This window comes from Ursus arctos, unplaced genomic scaffold (genome assembly GCF_023065955.2).
Source record: "Ursus arctos isolate Adak ecotype North America unplaced genomic scaffold, UrsArc2.0 scaffold_16, whole genome shotgun sequence".
In the NCBI taxonomy this organism is placed as follows: Eukaryota; Metazoa; Chordata; class Mammalia; order Carnivora; family Ursidae; genus Ursus; species Ursus arctos.
In genome coordinates this window covers 20,543,159-20,561,277 of record NW_026622830.1, presented here as the reverse complement: position 1 = coordinate 20,561,277, position 18,119 = coordinate 20,543,159, and the positions used below count along the sequence as shown (strand labels likewise).

Sequence of the window (18,119 nt, the reverse complement as noted above, 5' to 3'; positions counted from 1 at the left end):
CAACTATTTTCGCTTTCCCACAAACTTTGGCTTTAGGGGCTACATCCTGAAAGCCCCCAAGACCAAAAAGAAATATGATCGATCTTGGTAGGGTGCAGAGGAGCCTTTAATAAATAATAGGAAGAGCTATCAATTACTGAACATTCTGAAGGGACACATTACACAGGCTTTTTCATACACCAGTCTGTTTTATCCCTACCTTACCATATTCCTGCAAAGCTGTGGTTCTCATTTTACAAGAGGCCAGGTCAGGTAGTACAAACTACCAGGGTCAGGTAGTACAAACCTGCCTTATGCCACCCGTGGGCTAGACCCCGGGTCTGTGGGACTGCAAAGCCAGTGATCTCACAGGTTGCTGCCCCAGGTTTATCCACCAACACTCAGAACTACCCTGATCAGCAGGGACGTGGCACCAATCCTCTTCAGACTCAAGTAACAGCTCTTCTGTAAAGGTGTCCAGCAACACTCTTCATTCATATTATTAGGCTTGAACTCCTAACCTTCTGAACCAGTATTGTCTGATGTCAAACAAAATTCAACCAGGTAAATTCGAAGATCGAGTTGGCTTTATTAAACAATTCACAAGTCAGGCAGCATCCCATCTAACAGGCAGAGGGGCGCTCCAGGGGATTGAACAAAATGAAAGGTTTTCATGGAAGGGAGGTAGGGCAAGAAACTTATTTGCAAAAGAAAAGAACTGTTCCAGACAACGCTTCCCCTTAGGGGGAAGAGGACTGGGTCCAAACGCGCAGATTACTTCATCTTCCTGTGGGGATGGAGAGGGTCCCTGTGGTAGACTCCCAGGCACCCATCAGAAAACTTCTGACGGACCAGGTAAGACTACATTTCTGGGGGAGGGTGAAACGCCAATTACATTAGGTATTAAGCCCGGGTTTGGGGACTTGGCTGACACTACTTTGGGCCCGTGGGTTTTCTCACACACACTTCTTGCAGTGACAGGAACAGTCTGTTACGTGTACTACCCAACACGGCAGCCCCTTGCGGCTACAAGCGCTTGCATTATGGCTGGTGCAAGTGGTAATGTGAACCTTATATTTTTAAATCAATTTAAACAGCCACACACGGCTAATGGCTTACCATCACGGACTACAGTTCTGAGGAAGCTCTGAGGCCTCCCGTGTTTTGTCTGGAGCAGTATCCCCAATACCTCCGGCACTGCCCACCACAAATGCACGTTCCACAGGCTTTCAGCATGGCATCTGGCTCATAACAGCATAAATAAATGCTTTTCTTTTTAATGGATGGACCTTCCTCTGACCAGCTCCCCATGCACCTAGCTCGCAGTTCTGCTATGGAAATCTCCACTCCCTGCACCACCAGGCCCTCCAGCAAGCTTGCACATTCCCAGCAAGGATCAAAGCTCCCTGCCGTTAAGCCTGGTTCCCGGGTCATGCTGGTTGAAATGCTCGCCTCAGATTTCCTCAGGCCCTCAAGATCTGGCATCGCTCCTGCTTCCCATGCTGCAGTGCGAGGCGGGCACGACCTGGTGCCCGGTGGGACATGCCAAGTGTCTCCATGCACACTTTTGAAGTACTGGCCCATGTTCTGCTGCTGTCCTTCCACGGCAGCAAGCATTACCAACCAGGCACAGTTTTCTCACGTGGACCCAGATCCTTCCCTTGGCATCTTTCCAGGCAGCTACAACCAGCTGAGAAAAGACTACTAAAAAAAAAATAGTCAAGACAGTCCACAGGAAAGGCAAAAAAGACGACTTTTGACTTCTGGATGTCAGGAACTGGCTGGCAGAGTGAATACTTCAGCCACAAAGAACGCCTGCCCCCACAGAAGAGCCCATCAAAGTGTCCAACTCATCAAGGCAAGTTCAATTTCAAATGCAGAAATTGGACAATTAACTCCAGCCTTTCATCATGGCCTTTGGGACCTATTTCCTCATGGAGACCTGTCCATTTATAACACGGGAATTAAAAAGTTCCCATATGCACATCCTTAGACCACCATCACATTATTGCAATTACTGCTTTACCACAGTATCTCCAAAAGCCTGACCCTGAGGATACCCACGAGGTCCACCCATGGCAGCTGCCCCACGTTCACCCTGCTCCCTCCCACCATAACTCAGTAACCTGTCATCTCAAGCCGACATCACGTATTTTACTCCCCAGGTAAGTTGACCAACTCATCCCAGTTTGCCCAGGACCTTTCTGGATTAAACAATGAAAGTCCCATGTCCTGGGAAATCCCTCAATCCCAGGCAAACTAGGACAGCTGGCCACACAAGCAGGCATTTACTCACAAGCCAGGCCCCAGAGCTCAGGCCTCCCCAGCTTCCTCAATGACATCAACGCCTGCCTCACTCCAGCCCAGTCGCCAGCCACTCTTCCGAAGCCCTGGCCTGACTGTTCCTCGACCTTCACTCTTTCGTGGGCCTGAATCTGGGCCGGCTACTAGCCCAGTCCTAACGCAACACCTCGGACTGCAGCCTGTGTGCAAAGCCCCAGGAGCACGATGGGAGAGGCCCACAGGGAAACAACACTGGCCTGTGATCCACTTCTCCACATCCAGCCTCGGGGGCACACGGCGTGTTACGGACTTAGAAGGCAGACACAGGGAGTCTATAAGGTGTACTGGATGGGGGAGGGGGGGAGAATAGTGATGCGCAGCTGCAATTCTAGAGAAACAGTCTTGGTCACTAAGGTCATTCCAGGCATAGCGGAGGGACACGGGGCTGGCCTTCCCTGTCCATGGCTTCTCGGGGCACTGCTGTCAAGACTCAGAGCCAGCTGACGTGGAGCCCAGCCCCAGCTCCTTCCCTCTCATCTCCTGTGTGAAGAGCTGATCCATGATGCCCTGAGTCACGGCAGGAGATGACGCTTCCCGCGGGGACTCCCTCTCCATCATGCTCTGCTCCTCCGCTGTCCACTAACACCAAGAGAATCTAAAAAACCAAAAGACAGGTAAGACTGGTGGTTTGGAGTTCCCACCCAGAGATGCAAACCAGCTTGCCCCTGCCTGCGGGTCCCCAGCGCTGGGCAGTCACTCACCTTGGGGAGACATATCGGCAAACCCAGATGCCAAGTCATCCCAAAGGTCAGGGACTCACGGCCTTGGGACTTCCTTCAACAGTTCCAGATCTAAGGCCGACCTAAGAGGGAGAAGCAGCAGACAAGCATTCAGTCTCTGTTGCCTCCTTCCCCCAAGTGACATCACTGAGAGGGTCCCCGTCAACCAGGCCTAAGCGCCCAGTTCATGCATGCCATACTAGATTATTGCCAGAATAGAAAGGATAGTAAAGGAAAAATATCTTACAAGTCCAGGTTTTATAATAAATCACTTTCTTTCAAGCAGTACGCCATCAGGGCAACTGACTACATCCGGGAATCCACAGGAAGACAGCTCCCCGCTCACTCTCGGGCTGGACCCCGAGGTCCCACTGCATATTGAGCAAAGGGATAGACCACCATCTCAGCAGCTCTCCCACACTGTCATGACTTGCCTGCCCAGCCTGTCACAAGGCCCCAGCACCTGCCATCCTGTTCTGCAAAGAGCCACTTGATAGCACCCAGCCAAGAAAGGCAAATACAAGATAAACTTCCAACGAGACTTGTTCTGGTTAGGTGCCCAGGCCCGTGAAGACCAGCAGTGCCAGGCCCACGTGCAGGAGAAATGAGAAAACATCATGAAAGCTTGAGGACACTGTGTGAGGGAACCCCAACTCAATCCCTAGGACTCTATACCCAGAGGTTTGAATTACCAGGTCTGGAACAGGGCGTGGGGTGATTTTTTCCAGAATGGTCACCATTGTCCCTTGAATCCTCCAGCCTGGCTGAGCCAGGAACTAGGCTGTGGGACAGGACAGGCCCCTGATGCAAAGGGGGCGAAGAGCAGGTGTGAAAGACAAGGGTACTCTCTGGGTTCGAAGACAAGGATACTCTCTGGGTTCTTCAAGGACTCCTGGGCACCAGGTGGTTCACATGTTACTCTCGCTACCTCCACTCATCGCGAGATGGGAACAAAACCACCTGGCACAACAGGATCCCATCTGCAAACAAGAGACCCGAATGGAAAGGGAAGAGGTCTCGGGAACAACAGAAGCCCTGACTAGAAGTGGGGTGGTCAAAGGGATGGACACCTTGACCTCACCTCCAGCCTCACTGCCTTGTTACCTGGGAGCCAAGACATGCCTCTCAGAGACACCAGGCTGTCATCTCTCAGGGGCACCAGGCTGTCATCTCTCAGGGGCACCAGGCTGTCATCTCTCAGGGGCACCAGGCTGTTCTCCCTCAGGGGCACCAGGCTGTCATCCCTCAGGGGCACCAGGCTGTCATCCCTCAGGGGCACCAGGCTGTCATCCCTCAGGGGCACCAGGCTGTCATCTCTCAGGGGCACCAGGCTGTTCTCCCTCAGGGGCACCAGGCTGTCATCTCTCAGGGGCACCAGGCTGTCATCTCTCAGGGGCACCAGGCTGTCATCTCTCAGGGGCACCAGGCTGTCATCTCTCAGGGGCACCAGGCTGTCATCTCTCAGGGGCACCAGGCTGTCATCTCTCAGGGACACCAGGCTGTCATCTCTCAGGGGCACCAGGCTATTCTCTCTCAGGGGCACCAGGCTGTCATCTCTCAGGGGCACCAGGCTGTCATCTCTCAGGGGCACCAGGCTGTCATCTCTCAGGGGCACCAGGCTGTCATCTCTCAGGGGCACCAGGCTGTCATCTCTCAGGGCACCAGGCTGTATCTCTCAGGGGCACGTGGCTGTATCTCTCATGGACACCAGGCTGTCATCTCTCAGGGACACGTGGCTGTATCTCTCATGGACACCAGGCTGTCATCTCTCAGGGACACGTGGCTGTCATCTCTCAGGGCGCCAGGCTGTATCTCTCTCTGTCTAGAGTGAAGGCACCACGGCGGGGCTTCTGCTCCCGGAACACATCGGCAGAGCACAGCACGAAAGGCACCAGTCAGCCTGCTGCGGATGGACACCCACACCGCGTGCCCGGTCAGCCACAATATCCTCACGGACATGAACCAGAAAGCAGGCTAGGAAGTCTGCAGTCTACAAATACAGATTTCAAAGATCCACAGGCCCGAGAATTTCTTCTTCAGTCAGCCCCTGGGGTCACCCTTTCCAAAGAACCCACAAAGCACAGATGAAGCCACCGAAAGGAGAGCGACACACAGGGTGATCAGTCAACACACTCTCCTCCCATCAGTGACTGACGAGAAAACTCCCCCGGCTTCTGGCAGGCCAAGACAAATGAGAACCTGTTTACTGACTCGGAATTGACGGAACTCCCCCATGCCCCTACAGCAGGCCCCCCCTGGACTTTTCTTTCTCCATTTATTTAACATCACTGACAGCTCCCGGAGAAGCAATCCACAATGTGCTCAAGAAACAGTAAAGGAGCAAAGACAACACACACACGAGCTATGAATCCACAGGCTGTCCTGACTGATGTGCTCTTACGGGCTAGCCTCCACTCCCATAAATTTGTAAAGCAGAACCCATGACTTGCGATTCTCACGTGTGCCCTGGAGCGCTATTATGAACTTAGTCCAGTGTGAGGTCCACACAGAAAGAAATGTATAGACTGCTTTCTGACAAGAGGATCTGCAACGTAAGAAGACAGAATGAGCCCCCACAGGTCAGGGGGCTAGCCCAGTCACCGCATCACACGGGAGCCAGCCAAGACCCAAGCTCTGAAGGGAATGGCAGAAAGCAAGCTAGTGTGGGAAAGCTCCAGGGTTTGGAAGGAGACGCCCGGCTGGACCCTTCACACACAAAAACTTATGTCAGTGATTCCTCTCCCTGCACGATCAACGACCAGGGTAAAGACAGCCCGCAGTCATGTTGGGTGCAGGAGCAGAAAAGGGAGGCTGGTGTCAGGGGCCTAGGGAATGGCCTGAGGAAGGGGAGGGAGAGCGGAAACACTCTGAGCCCCAGCAGCTTCGGTGGTACCCTACGGAGACCCCATAACACCTGCCACGGAGAGTCAAGACGCTTCCAGCATAAAAGACTGGAAATGCTGGCAAGCCTGGGTGGCAGCTGGCTAAGCGCCCAACACCTGGGTTTCAGCTCAGGTGGTGAGCTCATGGGTCGTGGGATCACGCCCCGCTGATGCACTCTGCGCTCAGTGCGGAGTCTGCTTGAGCTTCTCTCTCCCTCTCCCCCTTCCCCCTGCTCTCTCTCCGAAATAAATCTTAAAAAAAAAAAAAAAACAAATTGGAAATGTTTTTGGGTTGGAAGAGATCAGGATCATACAGTTACACCACCACCACGAAAAATTTTTTAAATCCTTCACCGCTATCCCAGCTACGTTTTTCAAATGAAGTGGAAACTGAGAACAGGTCCCGAAGCTAGGTCGGTTCAGAGGCTGGACCCAAGGTCTCCGGTGCCTAATCTACATGCTTTCCATGAGGGCACGCTGCTGACGCTAGGAAGCGAGCTGCCCCAGGGCACCCTTCACCTTCCTGGACAGCTTTCTAGATGCCCGTCCCTTCTCGGTATGTGAGGGATTGCCCACACCAGGGACACAAGTGCGAGCTCACAGGATGCCCGCTGCCATCACACTTCCTCATCCAAACCCCAGGGCACACATATGTGACTTTACAGATGCACAGAACAAAATTCCAGAGAGAAGTCCAAACATCTTACCTCGGGCCCCAGGGCCTAGCCCCCAGCTGGTAAGACGACACCTCTCACGGAGCCTCTGCACCTGCAGACCCACCTGCGAGACACAAGGCACAAATGAGCACTCACAGCGGGCCCTGGAGGGCACGACGGTTGGCAGATCACAGCACCCACGCTCGCGGCCTGTTGCTACCAGAATCTGAACAGCCACACCACTGTCTCAGGGACAAGAACAACTTAACTCTAGAAAGGGGTCTGTGGGTCACCAGTAACATCGGTGTTAACCTCTGTGCCTGCGAACAATCCGTTGCTGAGCAGTCTATGTCAAAAGGTTGTCGAGGGCAGGTTTTGGGGAGCATGCCATGCTGACCGGCAGCGACAAGCATGGAGCAGGAGGGTAACAGGTGGTGGGAAGGCCCCGTGTCCTCCATCTAATGTGTAAAGGCAGCTCACGTATGTATCAACTACGATGTGTACTGCCCAGCGCGATCACTACTCCGTTCCCTGCCCCTCAATCTAAGGGCACAGGAACATCACCCCGTGGACCACGGGCCCAGCCCGTGACCAGGACGAGAGAAACACTTCCGGGGAGAGGCTGCCTCAGCCTTGAGCAGGCTGGCAGGCTCAAGGGCCCTGTCTTCCCACTGACACACCACGATGGGATGAGCCCACTGCCTCACCGCATGGCAGTTCAACCTCCTCCACCTTATTTTGTCCAAGTGCTACGTGTCAGGCACGAAGACGGAGGCACTGCCCTCAAGATCGCAGCAAAGGGGGCGTGACAAGTGAATCACCAATGTCCACCGTGACCAGGGCTGAGAGGTGGGGCTGAGGGTGTGGGAAGAAGTGTGATGGAGAGGCAGAGAAAGCTTGGGAGGGAAGGGGGCCTGGAAGAAGAGGGACCCTATCATGGCTCTATCACTGGCCCATGAACAGACACACCCCAAGGCAGGGCCCTTCTCGGCAAAAAGGGGATTCAGTGAGGTACAGAGCGCCAGGTACGAGGAAGTAACGCAAATTCATCGGAAGAAAGATGTGTCCGAAAGCTCCAGAGTTTGGAAGGGACGGGATGGGCCCTTCTAACACGGGGAAACGCTTTCAGCAACTTCTCTCCCTGCACTATCAATGACCAGGGCACAGGCAGCCCACAATCACTTTCGAATGCAGGAGCAGGAAAGGGCAGTGAGGAGGCCGAGAAAGGAAGCCTTGTTGTGGGGCAACAGCCTGGGAACCGGCCTGAACTCGGAGCCTGGCGCACAGGCCAGTGACCAGACTGATAGCCTGAGGTCACAGGCTGCCCCTCACTTGCACAGACAACTGACCAATTCCACCCAAGAGATGAAGGGAAGACTGACGGTGCAGAAACACTGAGGATCCGCGGTTCTGGACGACGGGGTGTGAGTGGCCACGTAATGAGCACTCCGCTGGGCACCGGATATGAATCTCGGTCTGCCTCTCAAGTGCAGCCCTCTGACCGTCCCAATACTGCCGCTTTCCACGTCACAGGAGCCTTCATCAGGGGCTCTCAGGAGCCGAAGAGGGCCCAGGCCTGCTTCCGCCAGCTCAAGGGGACACAGCTGGGAACGCTGGGAAGCAGTCTTCACCAGCACTCATTCCCACATCTCATCACCTGAACACCTCCGGCCTCACAGCCCGCACAGAATTTAAGCTCTAGAGAACCAGGCAGGACACCACTTACCTGGGACCTCCTGATCCAGGTTTTCCTGACATCGCCTCTCACATACCTGGAACAGCAGTCACGACACACTCCTGCAGGGGACAAGAAGCACTTGGCACTGCTTTACATGTCCAGGAAACCGCTATGCTCACCAGCAGGAAAACACTGGGGGAATCTGGGTCTTAGGAGGTGAATGCGCTGAACGCCTGCCTCCCTCTACCTCGTGCTCCGTCACCTAAGGCTGCCCCATTCTGGAACCCCTGAACGTAAAGAAAGCCTGGCAACTTTTCCTTTGCCTGCATTACCAATCATCAGGACATAGGCAGCCTGTAAACCCCTCAAACACAGGCAGAAAAGGACACAGGCTGCTGAAATTAGAGACCAGTGTCAGAAGACCACAGCTGTGGGGCCACAACCAACTCAGACATGCACTGAGACAGGACCCACGCTCTTGTCCCTTTTTAAAGACTCACAGAAACAGAAATCGTCCTGAACCAGGCAGAGAGCATGCAAGAAATACAGCAGGTGCCCAGAGGCACTTAAAAGGTGGTGAGGAGGAGGAAGTGTGGGAAAGCTCCAGAGTTTGGAAGGGACAGGAAGGGACCCTCCAAACACGGGGAAGCGCTTTCAGCAACTCCTCTCCCTGCACTATCAATGACCAGGACACAGACAGACCATGATCACTTTCGAATGCAGGTGCAGAAAAGGTAGAAGGTGGGGCACCTGGGTAGCACAGCGGTTAAGCGTCTGCCTTCGGCTCAGGGCGTGATCCCGGCGTTGTGGGATCGAGCCCCACATCAGGCTCCTCTGCTATGAGCCTGCCTCTTCCTCTCCCACTCCCCCTGCTTGTGTCCCCTCTCTCGCTGGCTGTCTCTATCTCTGTCGAATAAATAAATAAAATCTTTAAAAAAAAAAAAGAAAGAAAGAAAAGGTAGAAGGTGAGCCAGAAAGAGAAGCCCCTATTAGCCCCCGGCTGCCCACCAAGCCCAGGACCCGGAGCATCATCACCACTTCATGTAAAGATTCCATCTCCCATCATCAACCGGAAGACCAACTCCTAGCAAAAATGCCTATATTGTTTATTCACCCCCCACATACAGCTTGAGTACCTACTACGTGCCAGGCACCGTGGGCTCAAAAACAAAGGACACACACAAGACCTCTGTCCTCCCAGAGCTCTGGCAGTTTCCCCACTTAAAAGAAAGTGAAGCTCAGGACGAGGAAATAACCGAGCCAAGGTTATGCGGCTGGCCAGGGGCTGAACCAGGATCTGAACCCAGACCTCTCTGACCCCAATCCCACCCCACCCCACCTACCACACCAGGCCTCCTTCTGCGCAAGTGCTTTGCAAGAAGGGTCTCAGAACCTGCGCTCCAGGACCACGCCCCTCCCCGCGCTGTGGCAGGAAGGCAAGGAGCCCCCTCCCTGGTCAAGGTGCTCAGGCGCAGCAGCACTTACCCAGCAGGCCTCAGCCCTGCACACGGGGGTGGGGGGGGGGCATCTGGCGCTGCGGACCACGGTCCTGCGGGGCAGAAAGGGGTGCTGCCTGCGGCTCGGCCCGCAAAGCCGTCCAAGGGACAGTCTCCATCTGCTTCCAAGACAGCCGCAGAGCTCGCACGGCCTAGGCACGGAAGAGAACGGGGAAGGGGCTTTAGTGCCAAGCAGGGAGGCAGGAATCACACGCTGCCCCTCTGCGGCCCTGCGAGCACCCCCGAATGAAAGCGCAGACAACTGCCCTGCACAACCGGAGTTTTCACACTCTCCGTTAAAGACAGGGGACGGGAAAACGGGTTCACGCTCCTCAGGTCACTTCGTAGGCAACGGATGAATGGCTCTGGGGGACTCAAGGCCCGGAGCCGGGGGTGGGTGTGTGCGTGAAAATCGCGGGGTCCGCGGCGCCCCTCGGGCCGGGGAACACAGGTGGCCGCGCACCCCGCGCCGCGGCACTCGGCCCGCGCGTCGCCGGACCCGCTGCTGGGCCTTAGCGAGGCCGAGTCTTCCCCGCGGACGGGCTGAGGACGGGGAATCGGACCCCGGCATCCGGGCTGACCTCCGCCGGCTCTCCCCGTCCCCCCCCCAGGCCTCAGTTTCCCCTGAAGGTGGTGGGAGCGCAGACCACGCGCCCAGGGATCCCCGAAGTGGACTCACCACGGGTTCCTCGACTACGACGCAGGACAGCGGCGCTGACAGAGCCGACAGCGCGGGAAGGTGCGGATGTCTGGGGATTGCGGGAAATGGGCCCGGGCGGCGTGGGACGGCGCTGGAGAACCGGTCCGGCGGCGGAAGCAGCAGCAGCAACAACAGGACACGCCTCACCTGCCCAGCGCCGGCGGAAATGCAGCGGGAGCGCGGGCCGCGGCCTAGAGCGGCGTCTCCCGGGGCGGATCCCGGGCAAGCGGGCCTCTCGCGCCCCCTGGTGGTGCGGAGCTCAAATTCTGATTCCATAAGGGCTTGGGATCCTTTCCAAGAGCAGCCTGGAATTTTGGAAATAACATCCCCTCGCTTATTTTGCTTTTCTCTTTATTCCGCTTGTGCCACTGGTTTGTCATTAATTTATAGGAATGGTTACTCTTCCACGTGAGGAGCTGTTATTAGCAAGAGCTCATGTTGATTGCAAGTAGTCTGGACAATAGGGTTCTTGCCTGATTGACCGGAAGTCACCAGGTTAAAATATTGTTCTGATGACCTGAAAGTGGAACGTGAGAGTGACAAGGAGATAAACTAGAGAGTTGGGCAGGCTCTTTGCTAAACTTTGTCCCAAAAATGAGTACTTGATGCAGGAGGGACTTGATCAGATTTGCAAAGCGGCAAAGACTACAGGGACACTGCTGACAGGCTTGAGAAGGGGCTCATAGTTCCCAAACCTCACAAGCACTAACACTGCCTGCACCCTGGGTCATGTGTATTCCCTGAACCTAAGGCAACCCTGCCACTAACTCAGCCCACATTCTGAAGTATAAACAGCACACCCTTGTGCCCGAGGAGGGGGTCGCCCCAGTCAGATTCCTGGAACTGACTAGGTCAGCACAGAGTGGAAATCCAGTCCTGACCAATGCAACCAAGGGGGAGGGGGGGGTCTCTGAAGGTGAGCACACTCCCTATTGTGTACCTGGGAAGAGTCTGTGAGATTCCAAGACTGTGGGAACATTGGGGAACTCTGATGGGTAGGGACCAGAGATGCTGTAGCTATGAGGACACTGGACCAAGAGGTCAGATGCACACACTTGAGGCCCTGGTGTCCTCTCCTGCCTCCTGTTCTTGCTCTTATGCTCCGTGTGACCTTGACTAAATGACCTAACCCCTCAGCCCAGCTTGAGTTTTCCTTTTCTGAAAAATGGACAAAATCGTAACTTTCCCCTCAGAGCATTGCTTCAAGATTTATGTGAAATGATTCATATCAAAAGCAAAGCACAGAGCAAATGGCCAAGCATGGTAGTTGCTATACTTTGTATTTCTGAGAAAGCCAAGGGCTTCTGTCACTGAGAGGACACCGTGGGATTATTTATGAAGCTGAGAGAATGTGCTGTTGGAAAAGTCTAAGGCAGCGCTGCCAGTAGAAATATAATGCTAGCCACATACATAATTTAAAATGTTCTGAGGCACCTGGGGGGCTCAGTAGGTTGAGCATCTGCCTTCGGCTCAAGTCACGATCACCCCGCTTTCGGCTCCCTGCTCGGCAGGGAGTCTGCTTCTCCCTCTACCCCGCTGCCCCCATTCATGCTCTCTCTCTCTCTGAAATAAATAAAATCTTTAAAAATAAATAAAAATAAAATGTTCTAAGGGCCACATTAAAAAGGCACAAAAAAGGGTGAAATTAATTTTAATAGTATATTTTTTAACCCAATATAACCAAAATACTGTCATTTCAGCATTTAATATCTTTAAATTATTAATGAGATATTTGCTATCTGTTTCCTCTGACAGTCTTTAGAATCTGGCGCGTGCTTAACACGGACATTTGTACCACTTATATTTCCAGTGCTCCATAAACCACCGTGGCTGCTGGCTGCTCTGTGCATCAGCGCAGGTCTAAAGCCATCTGGCTTTGATCAGCTCTTGCAAGCCAGAGGAGAGAAGCATCAAGCAGGAGGCTGAGAGCTTGTCCCTTCCACAGCACCCAGCACCCCATGAGCGTGGGACATCCTAGGAGGAGCTGGACCTCATGCATGGCTCAGGCTGGGGGCCTTATTGTCCCAAGCTGGAGATTAAGGCAAGGGTGCCCTAAGAAGATTAAAAAAGGGGAGAGCCACGATTCAATCCTAGATTATTCTCCTGCACCTCTTGCTCCTAGGATGCCAGGGAGGGGATCTGGGGCAGTTTATTTGTGCATCCCCAGTGCCTCGAGGAGGCTGGGCATCTAAGAGGTGTGGCTGATGCTTGCTAATCATTAGGATAACCGGATGTTAAAAGGGACATTTCAGCAAGGCACCAAGGAGGCACGACGATATAGGAATGAACGGCTGAGCAACAACAAATTGCTGTTGTGGTCAGCAAACTATGGCCCAATACTGGCAATTTGTGAAGGTTCCATCTGATAAGATGGCAGCTGCCTTCCAAAGAAGGTGTTGGGCCGGATGCAGAATTTAGGAAGGAAATAACTGCACAGTGACTGCTCGTGACTCTGAATTCTCTAAGTTGAGGGTATTAACAGTACAGTTACACATTAAAAAGAGGGAGAATTATGAATTCTATATCTTAAAATAGCCCCCCCCCCGGCCCCAAAGAGGGAGAACAAGAGGAGTATCTGAGTATCAGGGGTTCCGGCAGAAACACGTGGGAGCTTGATATGTGTTACCTGGCATTAGGGAGCACAGGGGAGCCAGGCCTGACCCACTCCTCAGTCCAAGGTTCGTCATTTTCTTCGGCAGGTGTAGCATCTGTGGTAGTGAGGCAGGTAGAATAGGGAAATGTTGGGTAGCGGCCGGAGGAAGAAAGACAAGGAACAGGGAACTGACCTCGCACCTATGGGGTAACAGGATGCTTGTCGCCATAAGAAGCCTTCGGGATAACACCACACGACTGCGGCACGCATGCGCAAAAGCCCCAGTTAGCCTGCAACTGATGGAGAATGACCCCTCCACTGGGGGCGCTAGAGGACTCCTCCTCGTAGATCTTGACTCTAAACCGCGTGTCCGCAAGAGAAAAATCAGAGTGCGCCTGCGCATAGTGCAGTCACTAGAGCATGCGTAATCCTATATGGAGTTCTTGGAGCTATTTCCAAAATCCTACATGAATATTCCACCCCTTGGTTATAACTGCTTGTAAGAATCAGAATCCCAATTTGAGAAACAAGGCAGAGGATCATAGGGGAAGAGAGGAAAAAATGAAATAAGGTGAAACCAGAGAGGGAGACAAACCATAAGAGACTCTTAATCTCAGGAAACAAACTAAGGGTTGCTGGAGTGGAGGGGGGTGGGAGTGATGGGGTGGCTTGGTGATGGAGCGTTGTGTATTGTGTAAGACTGATGAATCACAGACCTGTACCCCCGAAACAAATAATACATTATATGTTAATAATAAAAAAATTAATTTAAAAAAATCGGAATCCCACATCTACCCATGCCACTCAGATTCTCTGAGTGCACCTGTACAACCTCCGCTTCGAGTGTGTACTTTTGCTTTGCAATAAAGCTTCTCTGCTATATTTTACTGTGATTCACCCCTGAATTCTTTGTCAAGGCAAAGTCAAGAACCTGGCACCGGCTGTGGTTGAGGGCTCAGGACCCAAGAACTCCCCCAGTCTCTGGTATCAGTAGGAGTGCCCACCTGCTACCCAAGAGGTACTGCCCAAGAGGGAGCCTGCTAGGGTGAGGGGACCAGGCCTGGCCTGTTCATATCCCTAGGAGAACAAAGGTTGGGTTCTCCAAAAAACCCCTGCAATAGAGGCCAAGAGAGAAAGACCTACGTTAAATATGTGCCCAACCTGGAGAGAAGTCCTCCCTCCACCTTAATCTTTATTCCATCTGTTCCGATCCTGGAGATATTGGGGATAAGAGAATGGCCAGAGTCCTCCTGGTGAAGAGAAATACACTTGGATAAGGGAGAAGTCTCCTGTCCCCTCTCAGCAGATAGCAGCCCACCCCACACTTGGCCCCAGAGGGTGAGAGAAGTCTTACCTATAATTATTGAAAATGTGATTTATATACTAGACTGGTCATTATCAAATGGAAACAGTGTTCGCAATTTTAGTGGTTACTTATTACCTAAGAATGATCAGAAAAGCTATGAGGCCTGCCCGATATTTTTCTAAGGATAGGGAAAAGACACTACCATTTAGAAAGTCTAAAGAGGCAGGCAAAAAAATTATATGATTACGTACCAGGAGTCCTGCTTTCCACAGACTGATCACATTGATACAGATTAGGGCTAGAGCTAGGAGGCCAACATTCCACCATCCTGGAGTTTGTGACCTCACAGTGGCTGAGAGATCCCTGTGGTGTGGAACTCCTTCCCTTGGGGAGAGGGAGCTGTGGCTTTCTGGACAGATTGTTCCAAGGAGGTGGTGCCCAGGGTCCAAGCTTGAAGTCCAGAGCCAACCTTGTGAGGCCTGCAAGAGCTCCAGGCCCTGTCCCTGCATTAAGAATGGTCACCATGCTGGAAACCTTGCTGTATCTGTTCATCTTCCTCCTCTGCTTCTTGCTGCTCATCTGTTACTTCTTCTTTCGGAAAGAATAGGCTCCAGCTCCTGCAAGGTGGGACTGAGGCATGATGGAAGCCATGGCCAGTCTAGCCCCTTAGGGCCTCTCAAGCACGACGGACTCTTCCTAAGCTATACATGGCCTGGGTCTTGGCCTGTTTTGGGGTCTCCAACAGCCACAGGCCCTCACTGGACGCTTCCCACCAGGGTCAGCTTCCACCTGGGTCTCCATCCCTTCTTCTCCCTAGGTCCCCTAGCTGGGTCCTCTGACCCTGACACCCTCTCTCATACGAGTTTTGCTTCTGGTTCATTTTTGTTCTGGGCTGTGGACCACTGGTTCTGGAGAGGGACTCAGTGTGGGCTCAGGGAAGTTATGAATGGCTCAGGCTTTGCCGTGGGGACAGGCATGAGAAGCAGTGGCCCTCTCCCTCTAGAAACTAGCAAGGCTGGGCCCTCATGAACTAGAGTCCTAGCTAGAGACTGATAGCCTTAGCAGGGACACTGGACTTTCCTTCTATCCATGGTGGACAATCCTTGAAAACAACTGTCTTGACTACTCAATCTGAATGGTCGCAGCTAATTAACTTGGGCCTCCCTGAACAACAACCCTGGACCTTCCTTGCGAACTAAATCACTGAGATCTATGTGGCTTATTTCTTAAACTTTCCTGGCTTAACTTTTTTGCTTGAATACTTGGGCATTCCAGGATAATATTTGGCTTTGCCCCATTATCTTTTGCCATGGTAACTGACCACATCAATTCTTCACTTTTAAGACCTTGGGTCTTCCTGGCCAAGGGCATCAGACAACCCCCCCACAATTATTTCTCTGGGACTTCCAGGATGAAAACAGAAGAATGCTTCTATGATTCGACCATTACGTATAATATTGGCAGATGGTTTATGTTATATATTCTGTTTCTAGAATTCTAAGAATTTTTAAAAGTTATGAACGGGTATTAATTTTTATCAAGTGATAATGATGATTATGATGATGATACTAAAATTTATTAAACTGCCTTACTATAACCCAACACCTATTTTTTAAAAAGCCCTTATACTACTGAGTTTCAATGTATTATTTCAGCTACCATTAAATTTTTTAATTGTGGTAAAATATGCGTAACATGAAAGTTATCATCTTAACCATTTTTAAGTATTCAGCTCAGTAGCGTTCAGTACATTCACACTGTTGTGCAATCAATCTCTGGAATTTTTATCTTGCAAAACTGAACTTGTACCTTTGAAACAACAATTCCCCATTCCTGGCTTCCCCAGCCCCCGACAGCCACCATTCTCCCTTCTGTCTCTGAAGTTGACTACTCTAGGTGCCTCATGTTAGTGGAATCATACAGTATGTGTCCTTTTGTGTCTGGCTTATTTCACTTAACAGCATGTCCTCCGGGTTATTCCATGCTGTGGCATATCTCAGAATTTCCTTCCTTCCTTAAGGCTAAATAATATTCCGCTGGTGTGCGTACGTGTGCGTGTCACATTTTTTTTATCCATTCATCTGTTGTTGGATATTTGAGTTGCTCCCACCTTTGGCTCTCATGATTAGTGCTGCTATGAACGCAGGTAGACAAATATCTCTTTAAGACCACATTCCTAATTGTTTCAAGAACATACCCTTAAGGGGAATTGCTGGATCATATGGTAATTCTATTTTTAATTTTTTGAGCAGTTGCTATACTATACTATTTTCCATAGCAGCTGCACCAATTTGCATATTTTATGTATTTTAAAGTTTAAAAACTGAGGTTCAGAAAGATGAAGTCACTTGCTAATACAGCTAGAATGTGGTAGAGAAAAGTTCTAAGTATGTCTGTTGTATTAATTTCCTAACACTGTCATAACAAAGTATCACAAACTGTGGGGCTTACAAAGGCAGAAATTTATTCTGTCACTATCCTGGAGACCAGAGGACTGAAATCAATGGTCAGAAGACATTCACAAGATAGGAGCGCAGTTACTGCCCTTTAAGGGTACCGGGGGTCTGGGCTGCTTCCCCCTGACGTTGCCAATATATTTTGAAAGATGTTTACATCTACATTCATGAGATGGACTATAATTTACTTTTCCTTTCAATAACCTTGCCTAATTTTGGGATCGTGGTTACTCTGTGAACTGAGAACGACTCCCTCTTCATCTATTATCTCGGAGAAGGCGTAAGTCTGAATTCTTTGTGGAAATATTGTTAACTACTGACTTAACACTTTAAAGTGTTCTAAGATGATTCAGGTTTTCTATTTCTCCTGCAGGCGATTTTGCTATATATTTTTCAGGAATGCGTTCATTTTACATAAGTTTTCGATTTTATTTTTCTCTAGTTTTTTACTCTCTGCTCTGACTGTCCTCCGACCTCGCTCTCATTCCTGGAAGTGTTTGCCTCTGCTGCTCTAAATATGGTTATGCTCGTTTTCTGCCATCTTACTTTCTGCTTTTGTAATTTCATTGATGTACTCCACTGGGATCAGTTCAATTGTCCTCTTCTCTCATTTTTTTAAGTCCTCCAGTGTCAAGAGCAGACTGCGACACATGGAATTTTTTTCTTACATTTTAGAATCAGGTGAGTTCTCTTCCATAGTAATAATGAGGATTTTTCTTGTCCTGTATCAACATTTAAAGCTGCTCTGTTACCATACAGCGAGATGTTGAGATATGACCCCATCCAGCCCCTAAGGGTTTCCCATACTCATTCCCCCACCCCTCCTCACGCTTCAGTTTCTGAGTCTTCCTCTTCGTCCCTTTCCCTGAATGTCTTCCTGTTCCCCCTTTCTATGTGAGCCCTTCAAAACCCTGCCAGGGCACACCACTTCCAAGAAGCCGCCTTTTGGAAACTGACAGAAGGCTGACTCCAGTCATGGTTCCATAGCTAGCCTTCAAGCTGCTTTAGGATCCATGCTTCCTCACATCCGCCATGAAAAATCAAGAAGGAAAGCATCATTTTCCCAGCATGGGTCGCACATCCGACTTTTTGTCAGAGAAGGGCAGGACACCATAACTGACATTCCCAACAAGACTAAGTTCAACGGGAAGAGCCACAAGCAAATCAGGGAGAAAGAGTGAATAGGTCCAAACTCTGGATGTCCTAGCCATTTATATACCCAGATTCACACGAAAATAGGCAGTTTGTTGGTCCTAGTTTTTCTGAGAAAGCCTCTAGATGTGGGCATTGTTGTTGGTGATGATCCGTATC

At 51.3% G+C, this 18,119-nt stretch overlaps 1 long non-coding RNA gene and 3 other non-coding genes across 11 annotated transcripts; all 4 read right to left on the bottom strand.

Moving 5' to 3' along the window:
* Window positions 1-548: 548 nt before the first annotated feature.
* LOC113258594 (uncharacterized) lies at window positions 549-10,673 on the bottom strand. Of its 8 annotated transcripts, none has more exons than XR_008959373.1 (7): window positions 10,433-10,654; window positions 9,743-9,905; window positions 8,306-8,376; window positions 6,631-6,703; window positions 4,146-4,944; window positions 3,024-3,124; window positions 549-2,917 (listed from the first exon to the last, which is right to left on the bottom strand). It is a non-coding gene; the product is annotated as an uncharacterized LOC113258594 (long non-coding RNA). The 8 variants fall into 8 exon arrangements; XR_008959369.1 differs by having other exon boundaries at window positions 4,146-4,891; XR_008959367.1 differs by lacking the exon at window positions 4,146-4,944 and adding an exon at window positions 9,008-9,163 and having other exon boundaries at window positions 10,433-10,613.
* On the bottom strand, window positions 5,704-5,838 carry LOC113258852 (small nucleolar RNA SNORA71). The gene has a single exon (XR_003317375.2). It is a non-coding gene; the product is annotated as a small nucleolar RNA SNORA71 (small nucleolar RNA).
* On the bottom strand, window positions 7,643-7,775 carry LOC113258851 (small nucleolar RNA SNORA71). The gene has a single exon (XR_003317374.2). It is a non-coding gene; the product is annotated as a small nucleolar RNA SNORA71 (small nucleolar RNA).
* LOC113258849 (small nucleolar RNA SNORA71) lies at window positions 8,849-8,982 on the bottom strand. The gene has a single exon (XR_003317372.1). It is a non-coding gene; the product is annotated as a small nucleolar RNA SNORA71 (small nucleolar RNA).
* Window positions 10,674-18,119: the final 7,446 nt, after the last annotated feature.